The sequence below is a fragment of the Schistocerca serialis genome, chromosome 7 (genome assembly GCF_023864345.2).
Source record: "Schistocerca serialis cubense isolate TAMUIC-IGC-003099 chromosome 7, iqSchSeri2.2, whole genome shotgun sequence".
Lineage (NCBI taxonomy): Eukaryota > Metazoa > Arthropoda > Insecta > Orthoptera > Acrididae > Schistocerca > Schistocerca serialis.
The window spans coordinates 289,374,851-289,398,718 of NC_064644.1; positions in this window are offsets into that span (position 1 = coordinate 289,374,851).

Below are 23,868 nucleotides of genomic sequence, written 5' to 3' on the forward strand. Positions count from 1 at the left end.
TTAACTATGTAAGTTTATCGTTTTAGAAATATGATTGGATTTTTTTTTTTCAGGGGAAAGTTTTGTTAGGTATTCAACTTTTTTAAGTTGTTGGCTGCTATCTGACCTTGTTCGGTAGTTATAGTCTCTTAAACTTCGGGAACCACTGCTCTGTCACTTGTGTCATTTAATCTCGGAAGAGCATTCCCCCAGTTGGTAAAGTTTTCATTCCGAAACCCGAAACGACACTTCTTTCTAAATTCTGCCAGGCGCGCCCATTTCCCAAACCGTGCACCCACAGAAAGTCTTTGCCCTTGGAACCAGCGCCACCGCAACGCGAGGGATGAGGTCACCCTGCGACGCCCGTTGTGGCTGGTTGCGCCTCCTGCCCGCCTGATCCCTCCATTTGCGGTAACTATCTCGCTCCAGCCCGGGTTCCCCAATTACAACAGCCAGTTTATGTGGGGCGCATCGCGGTCCCGTGTACCTCAAACAGCTATCCGACAGAGCGGCACAATAGGCACCAGACTACAAGCTGACAGACGAGGCGGAGGGTCCTATAACCCTCTGCGTCGACTTTGTCAAAGGCCCGTGGCTACACGATGTGGAGTAACCTGTTTGCAGGCATCAAGTGTTGTTCCCAGCTAGGTAATGTGCTTGAAAGCGGGCTCAGTTCTCTACTCCTTCTTTACCGCTGATTTTCAATGGTTGCTTTCGCTCTCCGTATTCATCTCTCTCTCATTCACAGGAAAATTGCACCCATTCCACCCAGACGTATTTGCCTATTTAGTGTCTGTCAGTAATTCCATCCACCACCCCCCGATTATTTAAAAAAGTATAAAACCACTTCAAAATTCAGATTACCTTACACGTACATTAATATGTTAAATATTTTAAGTTTAGCATGTAATATCTTAATGGATGAAGTTGCAAAACCCTGATTTTGTTGGTTTTATTAGTTTCGGGTTATTCACTCTTAGACTAATGAAAAAGTTTGGAAAATGCTTGAAATTGTGCTGAAAGTCGCTAAGTTCTCTCATTATCAAGTACTGGCAAGGTGAAATCTACAGACATAGTCCGTAAACCACCCTACGATGCACGATGGAGGTTACCACCACAGCTAACACAAACAGTCAGGATAATAATCCTTATTTTTGTTATACACCGCGGCAGCAGCGCTTCCAAGCGGACGCTAAGTTACACTTCTGAATACGACATAGGATGAGTGCATATAGTTTCCTTTGTATTAATTTCTGCCGGCCGCCGTGGCCGAGCAGTTCTAGGCGCTTCAGTCCAGAACCGCGCTGCTGCTACCGTCGCAGGTTCGAATCCTGCCTTCGGCATGGAAGTGTGTGATGTCCTTAGGTTAGTAAGGTTTAAGTAGTTTCTAATTCCAGGGGACTGATGACCTCCGATGTTAAGACCCATAGCGCTTAGAGCCATTTGAACCATTTATATTAATTTCTAATATAATTTTTACGATAGTGAGTCTATGAACTGCCATAAAAATCGGCGATAATTAAAAAATAACACCACATTTGCCTTTCTTCAGTTTCCTAAAGACCCTGGGAGGTACGAAACGGTACATTAAAGGGCAGTTTATTTAGTATTCTCTTGTAACTTACACATATTTAATGAAGAATGTCGTCTTATTTTTACAGAGCTAGGTGGCTCAGTGGTTAGCACACTGGACTCGCATTCGGGAGGACGACGGTTCAAACCCGCGTACGGGCATCCGCATTTAGGTTTCCCGTGATTTCCCTAAATCTATCCAGCGACCTATTAGATTCCATACAAAACTGTTACGTGACAAGCAAAGTTCATTTATATCGGATTATATATTTTCTCAGTAAAATACTGTTGACGGAGAAACACTGTTTAGGAAATACATTTTACTGTATTCAATGTGTTCCCAGAACTATACAAAGGCATACTAAAAAGGCAAATACCACGGAACATCTAGCGTAGATATCTAAGAATATATATAATAAGCAAAGAGATCTGTACACGTAAACTCACTGCCACCATAACAAATACTTTGTTCACTAAATCCTATCACATCCCCTTGATCAAATATTTCTATGTGTTCACAATAACCTTGAATACTACACCAACCTTGGGCATTATATTGTTAAACCATACCGTTTTACCAATTCTGGAACTTGTCTTTACTGAGAGGCTTGGTCAATAAGTCAGCAAGCGTTTCTACTGCCCATAGATAGTTCATAATAAAATCATTCTGTTTTAGGTGGTACCTAATAAGATGGCGTCTAACATTAATATACTTGGATTGCACACTTGGTATTTGGTTCAGAGCTAACTTGAAAGTTAACCATTTGGGGACTATATAAATGATTGAGAATGAAGTAAAATTTACTAACAACATTTATTTTAATATACCAGAGATAAATTATGCTAACCAAGTTATTTTTTGAATACGATAAACAACGAACAAGTGGCTTAAGACTACAACGGGCAAGGATCCTGGGTGGCAGAAGTGAGCCAAGTGCTCTGGCCCTAATAATGTGGATAACGCAATCTGAATTGATCTGACGCTAAGCAGACTTTGATTAGTGAAATCTACAGTTGTTTCACTACATAGGTGCAACGTAACTTGCAGCTGTCGAGTCGGTGTGGTGGAGGCGAGACGTGAGGCGGCATCTGTGAGTCGATTGCGGCCACGAAATAAATGTAAAAATTTCACGGTCTAGCGATCAGGCAGACACTTCGCAATTTACTCTCTTCCACAGCCCTGACATCACAGTAGATTTCAGTGTGTGACACACCCGTTCACTGGTCGTACCAAGGACCAATTTGGCTCACATATACAACAGAACGCACAAGGATACCAAACGTCAAGACTGGTAAACCAAAAATGATTAAGTGTGCCCTCAGCAAACGAGTAGTCTGAGACGTTTGAAGTCACACTGTCGGTACAGTATGAACTTCATCACAGGTTCCCCAGTCTAAACCACTCGTAAGTGATGTCAGTCTCAGGACAGGTCCCAAGTACCAACCACACATGCGATAGCATCGAACAGAAGTGCCCTTACCAGACCAAAGTCCAGTACCTGAGAGTTTCGCACCTCTCCAGAAAAAAAATTCCGTCTCCCCATAAAGTGCACGAATGACATCGCCTTCACCCTGTCTTGAGCCAATCACAGGGCTCTGGAGGCACTAAATCTCCCCTCCCACAGGACAGCACAAACTCATGTCGAACCAGTGCAAGAGTTAAGAAACCTGCATCTCTGGAAGAAAATAAACCGCCAATTACTGGCCATTTTAATTTTTTGCGGAGGGGGAAGATAATTTTCTCCAAAGTCATGTCACTTTCCATGGCAACAAGCAAACAGATACAATCTTAAAGATCTTTGTCTAAACTGCCTGTGCCTTGGAGCTTGTTAATCCTAGCTATGAGGTGTAATAAAGATTCTATCTCTAAACGTTTCTCAGGTGCCAGAGTTTCTTATACAAGCAAGGTGGGCGATGGAAGTGGTGCACAGGCCCATTTGCAGTGTCAGCAAACATAAAAACAAGTGAATTTTTACTATGTGTGGCTTTGCACACAACACCCGGTTTACGACTCCACTGTGTAGACGCATTCCTTCAGTCCATCGCCCCCAGCCCTGCCTTTCACTGGCGCCCGGCAGGTACCTCTGCATTGTTCTGCTGGATACCTGTCTTAACGAGGGCTGTCCTGTCTGCCCTGTACAGCTGTGGACCTGTCCGGCAAGATTTACTGAGGGATGGGCTCGCCACCAATTCCTTCCAACTCCCAACATGCCGTTTCTGTGAGCTAAGAACCATAAAAATACCTCATGCTTTCAGCGCCCTACCGGGCTCTATCAACATCTGCTCAGGCTATTAACTTTCTAAACTCAAGGTGCATCAGGTTGTAACAAAAACTTTAATAATTTTCTGTATACGAAAAATAGGTGAGACAGTAACTTGTCCTCTGTCAAACTTAATTGCTCCCATGTTGTCTCAAAATACATTGGTCATCAACAGTACTCAAAGACACTGCTCTTTGTTTCTTGCAAGATCAGGATATTAATCCCCCACCAACTTAAAACAGCAACCACATAGAATACCTGTTATGCAGCTCATTTCTCCAGTCTACATCACTATAACATTCCAGTTTCCTGTCTGACAGTATTGTTATCAACAGTTCCTTTTCAATATCTCAATATTCTTTTAACTGGAGCCCAATCTTTAACTCTAGGGTCATTGCAAAATTTGCTCATGGTATTATTAATAAAGGCAATATCTGGCCTCGACATTTGAGCTACAAAAAAAAACTTCCCACTGCCTCCAAATAAGGTACTTCCTTTTTACGCAATTCACTCTCTTCTGCTACTAATAAACTCACACCCTGCTCCATAGGTGGGAAACTGGCTTACAATTATTCATGCCAAATTTTTCTAGTATTCTCTTTGTATGCAATGATTGGTCAATTGACAATTCTTCCCCATCGTCACTTCTCATGATCTTCATACCAATGTATCGTTTCTCTTCACCTAAATTATGCATATCAAATTCAGACTGAAGCTGTGTCTTGAAACTGTTCATTGGACTTTTACCTTTTGCCAAAATCAAAATATCGTCAACCCATATCGACAAAATTATAGTTTCTTCTTCATAATTTTTGTGATATATAGCAAGATCAGCCGCTGACTGACTCATACTCACCATACTTAACGCTTTATACTGACTCCAACAGTATCCACTATGTTTAAGACCATGCATACTCCTCTTGGGACACCGGATTTTATTCTCTTCTTGAGGAATTTTCTTGGCTTTCTCTAGTGTAATCACAAAAATTTTTTCCTGCAGTTCTCCAATGTTGTATGCAGTCTTCACATCCATGTGGTGGATTTTACAGCAGGGGACAGGTAAAGATACATATTTCAGTGCAGTTGAGTATGCACTCTATCTGAGAGCAGGCTCTAAGTACGAAAAGAGCTTTAAAATTTGGTTTTCCGTCTCCTGGGTTTTTTAATACTAACGACCCATCTCGCTTATAACGGCTTCTTTCCTTGTGGCTCATCAACCGATTCATAAGTATCAATTCGGGGTGGCCAAGGGCAGCCATATACATCTCATAAGCTGAATGCAACTTATGTCTTATTGCACGTGATGAACGTCGTAAATTTACCTCCCCTTCTGCTGGAGTTTCCTTGATCTCATTATACATTTTGTCTTCAATAAAGGTACCTGATTGTTCCTGAACAACTTCTTGAGATTCTTTAGTTTCTAAATTTACTGGTGCCGCTGCATGTTCTTGGACTTTACCATAAGAATATTATACAGTAAGTGCCTTACCTTTATTGTTTGGATTGTTTGTCTTCCTTTCTGGACCTTTTAAAACTTGACTTTTTTCTTGTTTACTTGTTTTGTTCTGTGCACCCGCGATGCAAAATGTTTTACCTCTCGTCCTTTACAACAACGAGCACGTTTTTTCTTGTTGTATTTTTGTTATAAAGCCGTTTCCTTGTCCTAGGTAGGATCCTCCTGAACATTCTCAACATCTTGTAAGATCTTGTCTTTAACACTGTCACCTGTAACTGGTATCGCTGAACTCTCTAAGCCCATTATCACTGCGGAGTACTCAACAGATAGTCCAGCTAATAACAACGTACCAATCGATTCTTCAGCAATTTCGGATCTTTATTGCTTAGACGGTTAGAAGTGGATTTGATTTTGTCTACATAGTCATCATTATTTTTACATTCAGCTAAACGTGTGATGATAAGTTCTGTAACCAAGCCCATTTTCCTAGTTAAACCTCCGTCTTCAAAAACTCTTCTTACATCGTCCCATACTTTAGTATGCTGGCATTTTCTAAATTAACATAATTAACATTGTATGAAATACAATTAACAATGTACGAATATCAAGAGCTCAGATGGAAACCCAGTTCTAAGCAAAGAAGGGAAAGCAGAAAGGTGGAAGGAGTATATAGAGGGTCTATACAACGGCGATGTACTTGAGGACAATATTATGGAAATGGAAGAGGATGTAGATGAAGATGAAATGGGAGATACGATACTGCGTGAAGAGTTTGACAGAGCGCTGAAAGACCTGAGTCGAAACAAGGCCCTGGGAGTAGACAACATTCCATTGGAACTACTGACGGCCTTGGGAGAGCCAGTCCTGACAAAACTCTACCATCTGGTGAGCAAGATGTATGAAACAGGCGAAATACCCTCAGACTTCAAGAAGAATATAATAATTCCAATCCCAAAGAAAGCAGGTGTTGACAGATGTGAAAATTACCGAACTATCAGTTTAATAAATCACAGCTGCAAAATACTAACGCGAATTCTTTACAGACGAATGGAAAAACTGGTATAAGCTGACTTCGGTGAAGATCAGTTTGTATTCCGTAGGAATGTTGGAACACGTGAGGCAATACTGACCCTACGACCTATCTTAGAAAATAGATTAAGGAAAGCCAAACCTACGTTTCTAGCAATTGTAGACTTAGAGAAAGCTTTTGACAATGTTGACTGGAATACTCTCTTTCAAATTCTAAAGATGGCAGGGGTAAAATACAGGGAGCGAAAGTCTATTTACAATTTGTACAGAAATCAGATGTCAGTTATAAGAGTCGAGGGGCATGAAAGGGAAGCAGCGGTTGGGAAGGGAGTGAGACAGGGTTGTAGCCTGTCCCCGATGTTATTCAATCTGTATATTGAGCAAGCAGTAAAGGAAACAAAAGAAAAATTCTGAGTAAGTATTAAAATCAATGGAGAAGAAATAAAAACGTTGAGGTTCACCGATGACATTGTAATTCTGTCAGAGACAGCAAAGGACTTGGAAGAGCAGTTGAACGGAATGGACAGTGTCTTGAAAGGAGGATATAAGATGAACATCAACAAAAGCAAAACGAGGATAATGGAATGTAGTCAAATTAAATCGGGTGATGCTGAGGGGATTAGATTAGGAAATGAGACACTTAAAGTAGTAAAGGAGTTTTGCTATTTAGGGAGTAAAATAACTGATGATGGTCGAAGTAGAGAAGATATAAAATGTAGACTGGCAATGGCAAAGAAAGCGTTTCTGAAGAAGAGAAATTTGTGAACATCGAGTGTAGATTTAAGTCTCAGGAAGTCGTTTCTGAAAGTATGTGTATGGAGTGTACCCGCGTATGGAAGTGAAACATGGACGATAAATAGTTTGGACAAGAAGAGAATAGAAGCTTTCGAAATGAGGTGCTACAGAAGAATGCTGAAGATTAGATGGGTAGATCACATAACTAATGAGGAGGTATTGAATAGAATTGGGGTGAAGAGGAGTTTGTGGCACAACTTGACAAGAAGAAGGGACCCGTTGGCAGGACATGTTCTGAGGCATCAAGGGATCACAAATCTAGCATTGTAGGACAGTGTGGAGGGTAAAAATCGTAGAGGGAGACCAAGAGATGAATCCACTAAGCAGATAGGTTGCAGTAAGTACTGGGAGAAGAAGAAGCTTGCACAGGATAGAGTGGCATGGAGACCTGCATCAAACCAGTCTCAGGACTAAAGACAACAACAACAACATAGAGGATCAACTAGAAGAATTAATTTGGATTGCTCCCTAAGATCTTTGTTCTGGAAATCTGAATCCGTGGACTTTCAGGTCCCATCAATGACATCTCAAAGGTCGTCCAACTCTAGATAAGCTTCTACTGCAAACTTCCAAGTTGCATAATTCTCTCGATCCATAAGCTTCTCAAGCTGTGGTATCTGGGCGGAAGCCATTTGCGCAGTTACAACATAAATACTGTACGTTATAAATTGCTCACAAACATTATTAAGTTTTCCGCCATTCACTAGTCCTACCTATTCAGGTCAATCTTCCTGGTCCCGCAACCTGCTGCACTATATATATTTCCACATTAAAATAATGTTGACGGAGAAACACCATTTAGGAATATATATTTTAGTTTACTTAATATGTTCCCAGCATTATACAAAGACCTGCTACAAGAAGGCATGTAGCACAGAACATTTAGCATAGATATGTAAGAATACGTATAACAAGAAAGGAGATCTAAACGCGGCAATTCACAGCCACCACAACAAATATTTTGTTTACCAAATATCAACACTTTGATAATAAGAACAAGCAACATCAGAAATGTATGCTTCTCATGCATGAAATATGTATTCGTATTATCTTGCTTTCAACAGAGTAAGCTGAAATTATATATCTAGTCGAAAGTATTTCTTCATGAATAATTTGTAGCTTGTCACTGAATCAGTGTGTTACAGTTATTTTTATATTTATTTCATGATCGTTCGTATCTGTCGATAATTTGCAAATGCTTGGAGCGCAAAAATATATTAACTACTTCGTTAATTAAGCACAAAACATAATTGAAAACAAACATTAATCTTACGGCTGGCTTTTGCGTTGCAAGAGGCGCTTGTGTTGTCCGAAGTGTCTGGCGGTAACAACTTTCACAGCTGTGAGTGTCTTGACTGTGTATGTTACACTGGGGTAACGCGTACCGTTAGTACTCATTTCATTTCCTGTTCCAGTCGCAGACAGAGCAAGAAGAAAACAGCTATAGCCTCATTCCGAGCCCAAATTTCTCTCATCTTATCTTCATGGTCCTTACACGAAATGTACGTTGACTGCAGTAGAATCGATCTGCAGTCATCCTGAAATGCCGGTTCACTACATTTCGCGAAAAGAGCGTCGTCTTCCCTCCAGATTCCCATTTGAGTTCCTAAAGCATGTCCGTAATACTTGCGTGCTAATGAAATCTACCAGTTACAAATGTAGCAACACACTTCTGAACTGCTCCCACATCTTCCATTAACCCGATCTTGTAGGGATCCCAAACACTCTGGTAGAACTCAAGAATGGGTCACACTATGCCGTCTCTTTTATAGATACCTATAAAACTAAACTAAACTCCGTTTCAACAGGCCTTGGAAAGCCCAAAGGTACCGATCGGCCGCCGTGTGATCCTCTCAGCCGAAGGGCGTCACTGGATGAGGATAAGGAGGGACATGTGGTCAGCACACCGCTCTCCCAGCCGTATGTCAGTTTTCGTGACCGGAGCCGCTACTTTTCCGTCAAGTAGCTCCTCAGTTTGCCTCACAAGGGCTTAATCCACCCCGCTTGCCAACAGCGCTCGGCAGACAGGACGGTCACCCATCCAAGTGCTATCCCAGCACGACAGCGCTTGACTTCTGTGATCTGACGGAAACCGATGTTACCACTGCGGCAAGGCCGTTGACATAGATACCTATACTTTCCCAAAATTCTCCCAGTAAAACGAAATCGACGATTCTCCTTCCCTACTACCAACCTGACGTACTCATTCGATTTCATATCGCCTTGCAACGTTACGTCCAGATATTTAATCAGTACGATTGTGTCAAGCGGCAAATTACTAATGCTATATTCGAACGTTGAAGGATTATTTTTCCTACTAATCCTCAGTAACTAACATTTTTCTACATTTCGATATTGCTACAATTGATCACACCATCTATTAATTCTACCTATGTCACTTTTTGGGCAACGGTCTTGAAGCAGTGGATACGCCGGTTCCCGTCAGATGACCGAAGTTAAGCGCTGAAATAAAATAATCGTACGGCATTGTTGGCCGGGAGACCCCATGCGGGGTGTTCGGCCGCCGAAATTGCAAGTCCTTCTTAGCTGACGCCACTTCGGCGACTTTCGGGTCAATGGTGATGAAATGATGATGTCGAGCGTGGACGGAACTTGGACGGGTGACCATCCGGGCCGCCATGCGCTGTTGCAATTTTTCGGGGTGCACTCAGCCTAGTGATGCCAGTTGAGGAGCTACTCGACCGAATAGTAGCGGCACCGGTCAAAGAAAACCATCATAACGACCGGAAGAGCGGTGTGCTGACCATACGCCCCTCCTATCCACATCCACACCTGAGGATGACACGGCGGTCAGATGGTCCCGATGGGCCATCTGTGGCCTGAAGACGGAGTGCTTATGTCACTTTGTATCCTCGTACAGTCGCTCAGCGACAGCGTCTTCCCGTACACCATAGCCTCGTCAACAAACAATACTAAACTGTTGCTCACCCTGTCCATGAGATCATTTATGTATATAGAGAATAAGAGAGGTCCTGTCACACTTCCCTGGGGCAACCCTAACGATATCAACGTTTATGACGTCGTATTTCCCGAACTATGTGTCCTAGAATACTATAATTTGCTGATACAGTCTGTGGTATATTTGGATAAGGTCTGAAAAATGCGTTGCCAACAGAGTTAGTAGCAAACAAGTAATAAATTAAAACGTCATGTCCGATGCTGATAAACTTCTATCTTTTCATTATTGTGGGGGCGGGGGGTGCTGCGGTTAGCGAAAAATTGTTTCAAGAATGTTTGAAATTAGGTATAAAGTTTATTGGAAATGGGTACGTTCTCTCATTCTCAAATACTGGATGAGCAGAGTCTGAGTAATTTGTAATTTGCACGCCTTGTGTTACGCTGCCTGAAGACATAGACCAGGGCCGGCCAGAAATTCTGCACGCGTGCGGTGCTCCTGCACATGTGCAACTTCCGGGTCACAGAGTGCACGCCGTCAGCCTTCATGTAGTGCATGTTTCTACCCACAGATGTCGCTTTATCCACTTACTGGGATACTCTGTACCGGCGCATTCTAGTGCTCTTTCCACAGCTTGCAAGCCAACCATGGGAAGGTATTTCGCGTATTAAACATTTAAAATGCTGTCACAGTCTACTCATTGAGACGTCTAGTTTTATGTTAACAGTTTAACCCAGTAAGACAAGTAATACAGTTAACAACTGTGGGTTTTTATTAAGGCAGCTTGACTGACGGCACGTAAATACGAGTAATTTTTTTGATCTAGTATTTAAGAAAGAGAGCACTTAGCGACTTCCAACGAACCTTATTCATGATTTCAAATAACATTAAAGTAATGCAAGGTTTCCTATAACTAATTCTTGGTGCCCGCAGTTCCACCCACATAATTTCTGTCTCACTGACCTCTGAACAGAATGATAACCGCAGACCTCTCGATGATCACCTGCTATTTCAATACCATTATTGCTACATCTTTCATCAGCTCCGTCTGAAATCTGCATAATAACCGACAATTAGATGAATGTTACGTTTTACCGACTTCTGCTGAGCGTAGCCCTTCACACATTAAAAAAAACCCTAAATGTAAGTATACATTGGAACAATCGGTTTAATGACCAACTTTCCTGATGATAATGTAACATGGAGCAGAATGAGGCACTAATGCACAGCTAGTAAACAATAAATTTTAATTATGAAAGGAATAAATCCAAACTCGTTTATCAGTGGTCATGAGAAATGATAATCGAGTTGATGTGTCTCATACATTTTCTTAAGGACATTTAATTCTGCTTGCCGTTCTTCACTCTTGAGTACACTACACTCGTCTTTGTGATATGTATTTTAGTGTCTTTTAATTGAAAACTTACGCTGGACGCCTATTATTCGGCAGCATAGCAAACACTGTGAGTTTTCACCAACGGCTACAAAAAAGAATTGCAGTTCCCAGTCATTTTTAAACGACTGAGAACATAGATCTCCCGTCCTTTGCTTTTTCACAGTACCTGCCATTTCTCAGAACTTCTAGTTAAGGTTACGGTTACCAGGGGTAAACGAGACTGGGTACGTTGCCCTCTTGCTTGTACCACATAAACAGGGAAGTGGAGCCGCCGCCGTTCATTTAGGACACATGTCTAACAACAGATGTCGCTGTCGCTCGCTGTCGCACACGTGCGCACATGTGCAGCACTTCCGCACGTCTGCACACTGTGCAGCGTTTGGCCGGACCTGACATAGACGGAATTTCTACCTGTAATACAGGGTGGAGCATATAAAAGTGGCCCGGAAAACGGAGTTGGAGGGTACAAAGAAACATAGCTGAGGAAAGAAAATACAGTACTAACCCGACTGCAGCAGATGTTGAAAGTGAAGTGACAACTTTTCATCTCATGGCAGTTTTGGGCCCTCCTCAGGAAGTCGCTGAAGGTGGATCGAAGCTGGACTGCTGGATTGCTACAGTCTCATCTGAAATGTCCTGCTGCAGTCTGTGAAGACTATGAGGATTGTTGCGATACAGCTTAGACCTCAGGGCTCCCCACGCAAAATGATCGCACAGTAAGAGATCAGGTGACCTGCGTGGCCACGACTAGACTAACCTCCGCCTAACAACTCTGTCAGGCTAACGATTGCGAAAATGTGCTCCATGGTTAGGCCTGCTGTATGGGCAGTTGCTTCACCCTGTTAGAGGTACTTGTAGGTTTCTTCTTCCTGCGTTAATGCTGCCACAAATGGTATCAAAATGTTGGCGATGTCGAAGTCAGCGTCTGATGAGAGAAGATGGGACCAATAATGCGGCATGCACACATTGCACACCAAATACCAACCTTCTTACAATTCAATGCTGTTTCGAGGAAGTTATGCGGATTCTCCGCTGACCAGAACCTATGATTCTGTGAGTTGATATAATCGCTCAGGCGTGGCAGGCTTCATCAGGCATAAAGAGCAGATCAATGTCCAAGCCATTCATTATTATCTCAGTGAACAGTCACTTACGAAACTGGAGGCACCGAGGAGCTTCTGCTGATTTTAGTGCATAAACAGACTCTCGTTAGGGACGCATGCGCAGGTCTAGTTGTAGTACTCGTCCGCATGATCGACGTGGCATGCCGGTCGGGCGTCGGTTAATTTGGTTGGACTCTGAAGTATTTTTTGCCGAACTGCAGTCACCTTCTTTTTGTGTGTGTGCGGGCATGTTTCGGAATGTTTTTTGGCTTGTTCAAAACAGATCCGGTCTGCCGCCGTTTTCGGACTAAGCGTTGCGTGGTGCTCTTGCTGGCACTTTGACACCATTAAACTTCTCATCAATCAACTGATCACACCGATTCCACGACTTTGTTGACACGTAACTTTCCACAACGAACACCCGCTGCTCCACTGTGAGTACCATCGTCCTCTTTGCGCTGCTCCACTCACAGTCAAACAACCTTCACCACGATCTGAACCGGTGTGGATAACGTGGCGGGCGTACACGTGGTGGTGCGTGACATCGGGTGGCGTTATATCCACACATTTGTGTGCAATGGTATCCTCTAGTCCAGGCCAGATTATACCTCTTAATGAGCAGATTATACCAATACTCTAAATTTTTAAATTCGATCAATAATTTTATGGAATGTTGAAAATGAAATTTTTGTTGTCTCCGAAAGCCGTTAGAAAGGCAACCTACAATTGGAAATGTGCACCGTGTACCGTGCACCATGTGGAGTTGTAAGTAGGCTGTTAAGATTTTTATGTTGGTAACGCCACGTAGAGCACCGTATGAAAATCGCTGACTGCGCTGTGTCCAGTCTGTGGCTGGTTGGAGTCATTCACTAGTGTAGTGTTGGGCAGTTGGATGTGAACAGCGAGTAGCGCTGGGCAGTTGGATGTGAGCCGCCAGCAATGGTGGATGTGGGGAGGAAGATGCCAGACTTTTGAGAGGTTACTATGAGCGGACCATCTGGACGTGTATCCGTCAGAAAAAGGAAATTTGTTTAACTGGATGTCACAAATATATACATAATTACTTTTGAACGCTATTAAGGTAAATACATTGTTTGTTCTCTATCAAAATCTTTCATTTGCTAATTTTGCCTATCAGTGGTTAATGCCTTCAGTTGTTAGAATCTTTTATTTAGCTGGCAGTATTGGCGCTCGCTGTATTGCAGTAGTTCGAGTAACGAAGATTTTTTGTGAGGTAAGTGATTCATGAAGGGTATAGGTTATTGTGAGTCAGGGCTATTCTTTCGTAGGGATTATTGAAAGTCAGATTCCGTTGCGCTAAATTCTTTTGTGTCAGTTTGGAAATGATTAGAATAAGTAAAGAGAAAACTGTCTGAGTACGTTCAGTTTTACTCAGCTGTTTCTGTATCAAATAACGTAGAAGTTTACCGGCACTGTCATTTTTTACATACAAAGGGGAAGTTTCAAAGTGTCAGTCATTTAGTATTATACGTATATAAGGAGCATCAAATGAAAACGAGACAGATAGAAAAATGAGTTAATTGTTTATTGTTTCAAGGGTAACTGCCATTATGAGATAAGACTGTCACTGCCTTCGTGGAAAATGTTCGTGGTTGCCTATGGAACCATGACTGTACCCAGGCGTGCACCTTTCATCAAAATCAAATAAACAGCCACAAATAACTATGATGAATTAGAAATTCTAACACAGGCCCCAATTGGGGACTAAAATGAATTCATTGGCCACAAGCGAAAATTCATGGAGGACTGGGAATGGAACCCGGATTTCACGCATTACGCTAGCAATCGCCTTAACCGCTTCGACCATCCGTGCATGTCTCCTGTCCAGCCGAATTTCTCAACCTGTCGTCCACATAGCGCCACATGTAAACGATACGTCAAGATCATTTCCTTGCGAATGCACTCTCTCTCTCCCGAACTCTTGCGGGAATCCACGTGAGACTGCGAGCAGTGAATATGGTGGACAGGGCACGCTACGTAAGTAGTAAGCGACAAGTTGGAAATTTTGGTTGGACGAAAGACGTGCACGTCTCCAAAAACATGGAAATCACATGGAGAGAGATTGGGACTGTATGGAGGATGTCATGTGGCCTTCTCCACCAGGCATCACGGCGCCTAGAGTATCAGCAACCGAACTGACAGCCTGCAGCCGCGGGTTACCCGCTCGTAGGCACACCGAAGCACTACACAACCGACAGAAAAAATTGATGAACGGCCAATACAGCAACAACAACATCAACACTGCAAAGACACCAGGGCCCACTACCGGCCCACATAAACATAAGGAAGACGTCGCTGCAGATCCCGGAACTATCTTCACACGTAAAACCACGTGATGGTAAATAGTTTCGAGGTACTCATCCGCCGAAGCGCTATGAAGGCCGGTGCTCGGCCGCACACCGGCAGGTCATCGAGCGGCAGCAGACGTGGATAGCTGCCGCCCCGGCAGTGCGGCTTGGATCTTCTCACTGATCTCTGGATTAGGCTTGGTATATCGGAGAAGTCTCTGGCGGAGACTAGTAGGAAATTATTTCTGTTGTTTTCTATATTATTCTTGTATGTAGTTGTGATTCGAAGACGGATCTCTATTTTGCGTTGATGTTATACTTGGAGAATTTGTTTTGGTTAATTGAACAGTCCAATAAATTGTTTTCGGAATTTGATCGTTAGTTTCTTCTGCTTACGCAGACATAGCAGGATGTGTAAGAGTTTCGTAGCGAAACTTCTTCAGCGCAGTCGAAAAAACTTTGGCAACATGTACTCAAGATGATAGTCATTTCAGTGCGGAAAGTGGAGACTGCTTTCATTGGCCCGCTTACCAGAACACGCTGTGTTAACAAGGGTCAAAATGGCAAGTCGGACTCGAAGTTTGGAGCTCTGGAACTATCTTTGATCCGCCAGGCGATGAAAAATAAGCTCTAAAAACAGAAAATCAACTGGGAAGGAAGAAGCCACCTTGTGCCCACAAACAGGATATATTTCTCGTCTTGGAAAATGAAATACTGATTCGGCTGCAAAAGCTGGCCTCCACTAGAGGCTGATTTCAGACACATTGTCAGTGTTAGAAAATACAGACCAGAAAAGAATGTAAACGCGACTGTAAGACAAGGAGGCTACATAGGATGATTCCTTGATCATATTACATTTCTTGTTTTGTTCCATACTACCTCCTTCAAAAACACGGACACCAAGGAGCTTGCAGTAGAAGAAATGTTTCACTGTATTGGAGATCAACAAGTGCTCATATCTCTTAAGATACACATTTTAGAGCCCCTGTTTACTACACTTTTTTTTCTTTTTTTGGTCGATACTTCCAACTCAGAAATTTTTCCACGCTACACCTTCAGCAACAACAGTACCGGCATATGTATTCCACTGTCGGAGGAGTCAGAACGATTTTCGCTTCTTCTTTCGATTCGGTCGTTTCCGAACCAGAGTCCCTTACCTCAGTTTGATAGAGTTACCCTTCTCCATCATCCCTGAGAGTCTGCAACATCATCGTGGAATCACCCTGTATAAATTCCTAAGTAGACACCAGTTAAATGTGAATAGCAGAGTAGTCATATAGATGTACACAGCTTGACAAGAAAGTGAAGCACCCAGTACATGTGGTCGGACGTCAATATCATTTTGTACAAGTGCACACCGCCTGCGGATATGTCATTTATCAGAGTTACCGCCTCAACAAAAACGGCCGTGTTTGGATTAGTGCCGCGACCAGAAGGCATGAGCTGCTAATGAATGGGGTTGCACTGGGCTCAGCGAAGAATCCCAGTTCTGCACTACGCCGGCTGACCATTGTCAGCGAGTATGGAGGCGGCCTAGCGAGAGAACCCATTCTTCCACTGTTTCAAAGAGGCACAGCAGTGCTACTCCTAGTGCCAGGGTATGGAGAGCCATGGGATACGGCTTCAGATCACGATTGACAGTGATCGAGGGAACTCCGACGGCACAACGGTACATGATGGACATCCTGTATCCTCATGTGTTACCTGCCGTGCGACATTATCGTGGTGCCATTTTTCAAGAGGACAATGCTCGTCCACACACGGCACGTCGCTCCAAGAGCTGTCTGCAAGTGTTGAGTTCTTCTGTGGCCAGCAAGATCCCCAGATCTGTCTTCGATAGAGCGTGTGTGACCAGCTCGGACGTCAACTTCATCCCAGTGTCAGGATCGAGGATATTAAGGACGAGTTACAACAGTTGTGGGCCACCTTGTCTCAGAGAAGACAGCTTTTGACCCCTTACCAACCAAACCAGTGCATGCATCCAGGCCAGAGATGGTGCAACGCCATTCTGACAAATGGGCAGATACTGCCTAGATCTTGTAAATTTAACTCGATTTTTCTGCCACTGAAATGACGTCACATACCCTCTCAGTCCATGGAGTTTCATTTCGTTTCCTTCTCGCTTTCTAGGTGCTACACTTTCTTTTGTCAGGCAGTGTAGATAAAAAAAGCAGGGGAATCAACGAAATGAGTTACCTTTGTCGTGCCTCCGTTGTCGGTGATCCTTGGGCCTTCACCTTCAGTTAGGGAGAGAGCAGAACACAAATGGAATCTGTCGTCGCTGCTCGCTACGAACAGGTTGGGTTGTTTGGGGGAGGAGACCAGACATCGAGGTCATCGGTCTCATCGGATTATGGAAGGATGGGGAAGGATGTCGGCCGTGCCCTTTCAAAGGAACCATCCCGGCATTTGACTGGAGCGATTTAGGGAAATCATGGAAAACCTAAATCGGGATGACCGGACGCGGGATTGAACCGTCGTCCTCCCGAATGCGACATTACGAACAGGTGAGTAACTCCTTTTTCGCCTGTTCTTCATCAGATAATGCTATCTCTAGTTCTGCCGAGCCAAGTGGCTACGACTAAAGATACTGAATTGACTCTCTATTAAAAGGACGCCTATTATTACGGTGAGGAGAACGGCCTTGCCATAGTGGATACACCGGTTCCCGTCAGATCACCGAAGTTAAGCCCTGTTGGGCGTGGCTGTCACTTGGATGGGTGACCATCCGGGCCGTCATGCGCTGTTGCCATTTTTCGGGGTGCACTCAGCCTCGTGATGCCAATTGAGGAGCTACTCCACGGAATAGTAGCGGCTCTGGTCACAGAAAACCATCATAACGACCGGGAGAGTGGTGTGCTGACCACACGCCCCTCCTAACTGCATCCTCAGCTGAGGATGACAGGGTGATCGGAGGGTCCCGATGGGCCACTTGTGGCCTGAAGACGGAGCGCTTTTTCAAATTATTACTGTCTTTACAAAACATCTAAGTATTGGTATTTGATGGGATAACCTTCCGCCTTATAACAGGGACTTTTCGTAGCTGCGAGCTTCCTATTGAAGAAATACTGTGCTTAACAATCTTTGCCTTTATCTGAGTGCAAAGTCGTCTGAAGTCCCACAAATACGACGGGCGTTTAGTAAGTAATGCAATACTTTTTTTTTCTAAAAGCAGGTTGGTTTTATTCAGGATTCCAATACACCATATTATTCCCCATTCTTTTGGCTACAGAGCCCCATTTTTCAACATAATCTCCGTTAATTGCGATGGCTTTAAGCCACCTTACTGGAAATGCCTGCATGGTATCACTCTACTTGTCGACAACGGAGCGAACGTCTTGCGGCATCAATAACCTCCCCATCATCTACATATGCTTCCCGTGGAGTGCATCCTTCATTGGGCCAAACAGATGGAAGTCGAAAGGTGCGAGATCCGAGCGGTAGGGTGGATGAGGAAGAACAATCCTGTGAAGTTTTGTGAGCGTTTTGTCACGATCAATCTCTTAACGCGCAAGCAATTCCGCACTAACGGTCCTTCGTTGCTCTTTATGGTCTTCTGTTAGGTGACGAGGAACCCAGAGGGCACACACCTTTGTGTACCCCAAATGGTGGATAAGTGTGTTAGCATTACCAACAGGCACATACATTGTGCAGCGAGGTGTTTGTGTTCCGTCGATCACCTCGAATAAGAGCGTCCGAACGTTCCAACACTGCAGTAGCCACAGCTGTATACGGCCAGCCGGCACGCGGGAGATCGGATACGTTTGCGAGACCTCATTGCTATGATGACAGGCGCATCGCCCAACGACTCACCGTGCTTTCGTTCACTGCCATATCTCCATAGAAGTTCTGCAAGCGCCTGTGAATATATGTGATGTTCTGGTTTTCCGCCAAATGCAACTCAGTGACAGCTCTCTTTCTTGGGATGCAGCTCTGTTACAGGCGCCATTTTGAAGGATACGTACAGCGTTGACACCTTTCGGAACTTCATGAAAATACACTCATGCTCATAAATTAAGCATAATGCTGGAAACAACGCTCTGGTGGGCGGTTTGCGAGTTTAAATCACCTCGGGTATGACCATGCGGTGCATTTGACCTGCAGTCCACATACGCAGAAGTGTGTTGGTGCATGTCAGAGCAAGGTGCAGCGAGTAAGTGTGCAGACGTTTTCAGACGTGCTAATGGTGACTGTGTGTTGAAAATGGTTGAAAGAACACATATTGAAGACGTTATGAGGGGTAGAATACTAGGGCGACTGGAGACTGGTCAAACACAGCAGGTCATAGCACGGGCCCTCCGTGTGCCACAAAGTTTGATCTCAAGATTATGACAACGATTCCAGCAGACAGGAAACGTGACCAGGCGTTACAGTAGGGGACGTCCACAGCGTACAACACCACATGAAAACCGATATCTCACCATCAGTGCCCACAGACGGCAATGGAGTACTGCAGGTAACCTCGCTCGGGACCTTATCGAAGCCACTGGAACAGTTCTCTCCAGACTCACAGTCTACAGACGACTGAACAGATATGGTTTATTCGCCCGGAGACCTGCAGGGTGCATTCCACTGGCCTCTCGTCACAGGAGACCCCGTACAGCCTGGTGTCAAGAACACAGTACATGGTCATTGGAACAGTGATTCCAGGTTATGTTCACGGACGAGCCCAGGTATAGTCTGAACAGTTGAAACGTCCCCTTAGAAAAATTATACATGACTGTGCTTAAACTGATTCACAATATTTTTTAGCGCAGCGCAATCTGACTTTCAATAATCCCTAAAAAAGAATGGCCCTGACTAACATTAACCTATACCTTTCACAAATCACTTACCTCACATAAATCTTCGTTACTCGAACTACTGCAATACAGCGAGCGCCACTACTGCCAGCTAAATAAAAGATTCAAACTACTGAAGGCACTAACTACTGATAGGCATAGTTAGCAAATGAAAGATTTTGATAGAGAACAAACAATGTATTTACCTTAATAGAGTTCAAAAGTCATAATATCTATATCAGTCCATGATATCCAATATTAAAAATTTACTGTCTCTGTCCAGAACATCCGCTGTGAAAACTCCGCCATCTCACTCCCCACGTCCACCACTGCTGGCGGCTCACCTCCAACTGCGCAACGCTACGCGCTGTTAACATCCAGCTGCCCAACACTACAATAGCCAACAACAACGCAAACCAGCCACAGACTGCACACAGCACAGCCAGTGATTTTCATACAGAGCGCTACGAGGCGTTATCAATTAAAAAAACTTACACAGCCTACTTACACTGTGATTGTCGCTGGGTTTTCATTTGGCGTGAACCAGGAACCAGATGCAAATCCCTTAATGTCCTTGAAGGGGACCAGTATGGAGGTCATGGTTTGATGGTGTGGGGTTGGATTATGATTGGTGCACGTACACCCCTGCATGTCTTTGACAGAGGAACTGTAACAGGTCAGGTGTATCGGGACGTCATTTTGCACCAGTATGTCCGCCTTTTCAGGGGTGCAGTGGGTCCCACCTTCCTCCTGATGGATGATAGCGCACGGTCCCACCGAGCTGCCATCGTGGAGGAGTAACCTGAAACAGAAGATATCAGGCGAATGGAGTGGCCTGGCTTTTCTCCAGACCCCGACAGGCACTGGTGCAAGAATGGGAGGCTATACCCCAGCAGCTGTTCGACCACCTGATCCAGAGTATGCCAACCCGTTGTGCGGCCTGTGTACTTGTGCATGGTGATCATATCCCATATTGATGTCGGGGTACATGCGCAGGAAACAGTGGCGTTTTGTAGCACGTGTGTTTCGGGTCGGTTTTCTCAGCTTGTCACCAATACCGTGGACTTACAGATCTGTGTCGTGTGTGTTCCCTATATGCCTAAGATATTAGCGCCAGTTTTGTGTAGTGCCATGTTGTGTGGCACCACATTCTGCAATTATGCTTCATTTATGACCATGAGTGTATGTGGGCCGGAGTTGACATATTCCTCGCTGTCCCATAACAAATTCCACATTTTTTCAACCGAAACTGACAGAAAAAAATGTGTTACAATAGTCGATGAACGCCCCTCGTATTAATTGAATTTAACCCTAGTTTCTGCCACAAAGAAAAATGCACACCGGAAATCTAACAACCGAACTTCAGATGGACCGTTCAAGGATTGAACTTTATTAACTCTTTCCTTGTAACTTTTTCTTATAGAGTGCATGAAGTCAGTGATCACAGGAAGAAAGTGGTGTGCTGGTATGCACATTTGTAGAAGTTTGACCAACTAAATTGATAAATAGAGCACATTTATTTACAAAATGGAGCGTACTCCTGAACTTAAACATGGAACACACATAAAAATTCTGACATTATGGTTCCATAAGTACAAACTGTATTGATGATAATTATTCAGCGGGGATTATGCTGGGTCAGGAACACAACATTGACGCGCATTTGCTCACACGCAAAGTCTGTGCCATTCACAAAATTACCGAAGATAATATTCACAGTTTTCTAGCCGAAGTTGAATCGTCGAAACGGGCTCGTGCCCCGCAGCGGAAAGGAGGCACGAACAGAATCAAAATCACGATGCATGAGGTGCATCATCACGGGATAGCGAACAATTTCGTCCTCGTCTGAATTTAGTGAAATTATAACAAAATCAACGCTCGTGAGAACCGATAACGCTCCTAACGAATGACTTTATGGTCAAAGAGAGTTCCTTACTCGAAAAGCCTGAGCTAGGTAGCTCCTGTTGAAAATCGCAGTCCACGTGCGCGCAGAAGCACACAACATAACCTACTCACCGCCGGCACAGCGGCACGGATGCGACTCGATTCGTCAGCAACCCAGTAACTTCTGTTCTAAACCAGCCTGCCTCACCTCCGAGCACAGAGCCCGGGAAACTTGGAAGGGGCGAACTGACCAGTCAACAACACCTGTCCGAAAGAACAGACACTACACATATAAAATGAGTGAGCCTTGACGGCAAATAATGATACCTTCAGTGCAGATGCACTCTTCGTTTCCACTTCTTGCGGGGATCAGGTGAAGCTGTGAGCAAGGAGGATAATGGACAAGTGACACTACGTATGTATGTGTGCATTTTGTGGGGATTTGAACTGGACGGGAATCGTGCTCGGATAGCCGAATCTGTTAAGGCGACCACTTGCGATAAGCGGGAAATCTGGGTTCGATTCCCGGTAGGGGACAAATTTTATCTTGTCACCATTGGATTTATTTCAATTCCCAACTGCAGCTGATGTCGCAATTCTCTTTCGTCATGTACACTCCTGGAAATTGAAATAAGAACACCGTGAATTCATTGTCCCAGGAAGGGGAAACTTTATTGACACATTCCTGGGGTCAGATACATCACATGATCACACTGACAGAACCACAGGCACATAGACACGGGCAACAGAGCATGCACAATGTCGGCACTAGTACAGTGTATATCCACCTTTCGCAGCAATGCAGGCTGCTATTCTCCCATGGAGACGATCGTAGAGATGCTGGATGTAGTCCTGTGGAACGGCTTGCCATGCCATTTCCACCTGGCGCCTCAGTTGGACCAGCGTTCGTGCTGGACGTGCAGACCGCGTGAGACGACGCTTCATCCAGTCCCAAACATGCTCAATGGGGGACAGATCCGGAGATCTTGCTGGCCAGGGTAGTTGACTTACACCTTCTAGAGCACATTGGGTGGCACGGGATACATGCGGACGTGCATTGTCCTGTTGGAACAGCAAGTTCCCTTGCCGGTCTAGGAATGGTAGAACGATGGGTTCGATGACGGTTTGGATGTACCGTGCACTATTCAGTGTCCCCTCGACGATCACCAGTGGTGTACGGCCAGTGTAGGAGATCGCTCCCCACACCATGATGCCGGGTGTTGGCCCTGTGTGCCTCGGTCGTATGCAGTCCTGATTGTGGCGCTCACCTGCACGGCGCCAAACACGCATACGACCATCATTGGCACCAAGGCAGAAGCGACTCTCATCGCTGAAGACGACACGTCTCCATTCGTCCCTCCATTCACGCCTGTCGCGACACCACTGGAGGCGGGCTGCACGATGTTGGGGCGTGAGCGGAAGACGGCCTAACGGTGTGCAGGACCGTAGCCCAGCTTCATGGAGACGGTTGCGAATGGTCCTCGCCGATACCCCAGGAGCAACAGTGTCCCTAATTTGCTGGGAAGTGGCGGTGCGGTCCCCTACGGCACTGCGTAGGATCCTACGGTCTTGGCGTGCATCCGTGCGTCTCTGCGGTCCGGTCCCAGGTCGACGGGCACGTGCACCTTCCGCCGACCACTGGCGACAACATCGATGTACTGTGGAGACCTCACGCCCCACGTGTTGAGCAATTCGGCGGTACGTCCACCCGGCCTCCCGCATGCCCACTATACGCCCTCGCTCAAAGTCCGTCAACTGCACATACGGTTCACGTCCACGCTGTCGCGGCATGCTACCAGTGTTAAAGACTGCGATGGAGCTCCGTATGCCACGGCAAACTGGCTGACACTGACGGCGGCGGTGCACAAATGCTGCGCAGCTAGCGCCATTCGACGGCCAACACCGCGGTTCCTGGTGTGTCCGCTGTGCCGTGCATGTGATCATTGCTTGTACAGCCCTGTCGCAGTGTCTGGAGCAAGTATGGTGGGTCTGACACACCGGTGTCAATGTGTTCTTTTTTCCATTTCCAGGAGTGTATATACAGGATGTTTCCGTTAGAGCGTGCAAAAATTGAACTGGCCAGAGAGTGCTACACTGAACAATTTGAAGTAGGGAACCTGGAGTCGAAGAAGCCAGCTTAAGGAGATAATAAGAATAAAATCACATAACTGCGTACTGTTTTATTTACATTAGTTAACTGCAAATACCATAACTGACACAATGAACGTGCCATTTACACTGTAGCTTTCAGAATGTGCTGAAACTGACGGCCATCAACCTCAATGGAAGCATGACATCGGCGAACAATATTCTGATACACCCTGGCAAATATCAGCCGTGTGTTTCGAATCACATCAAATGCAGCTACAATTCTGGCAACTAATTC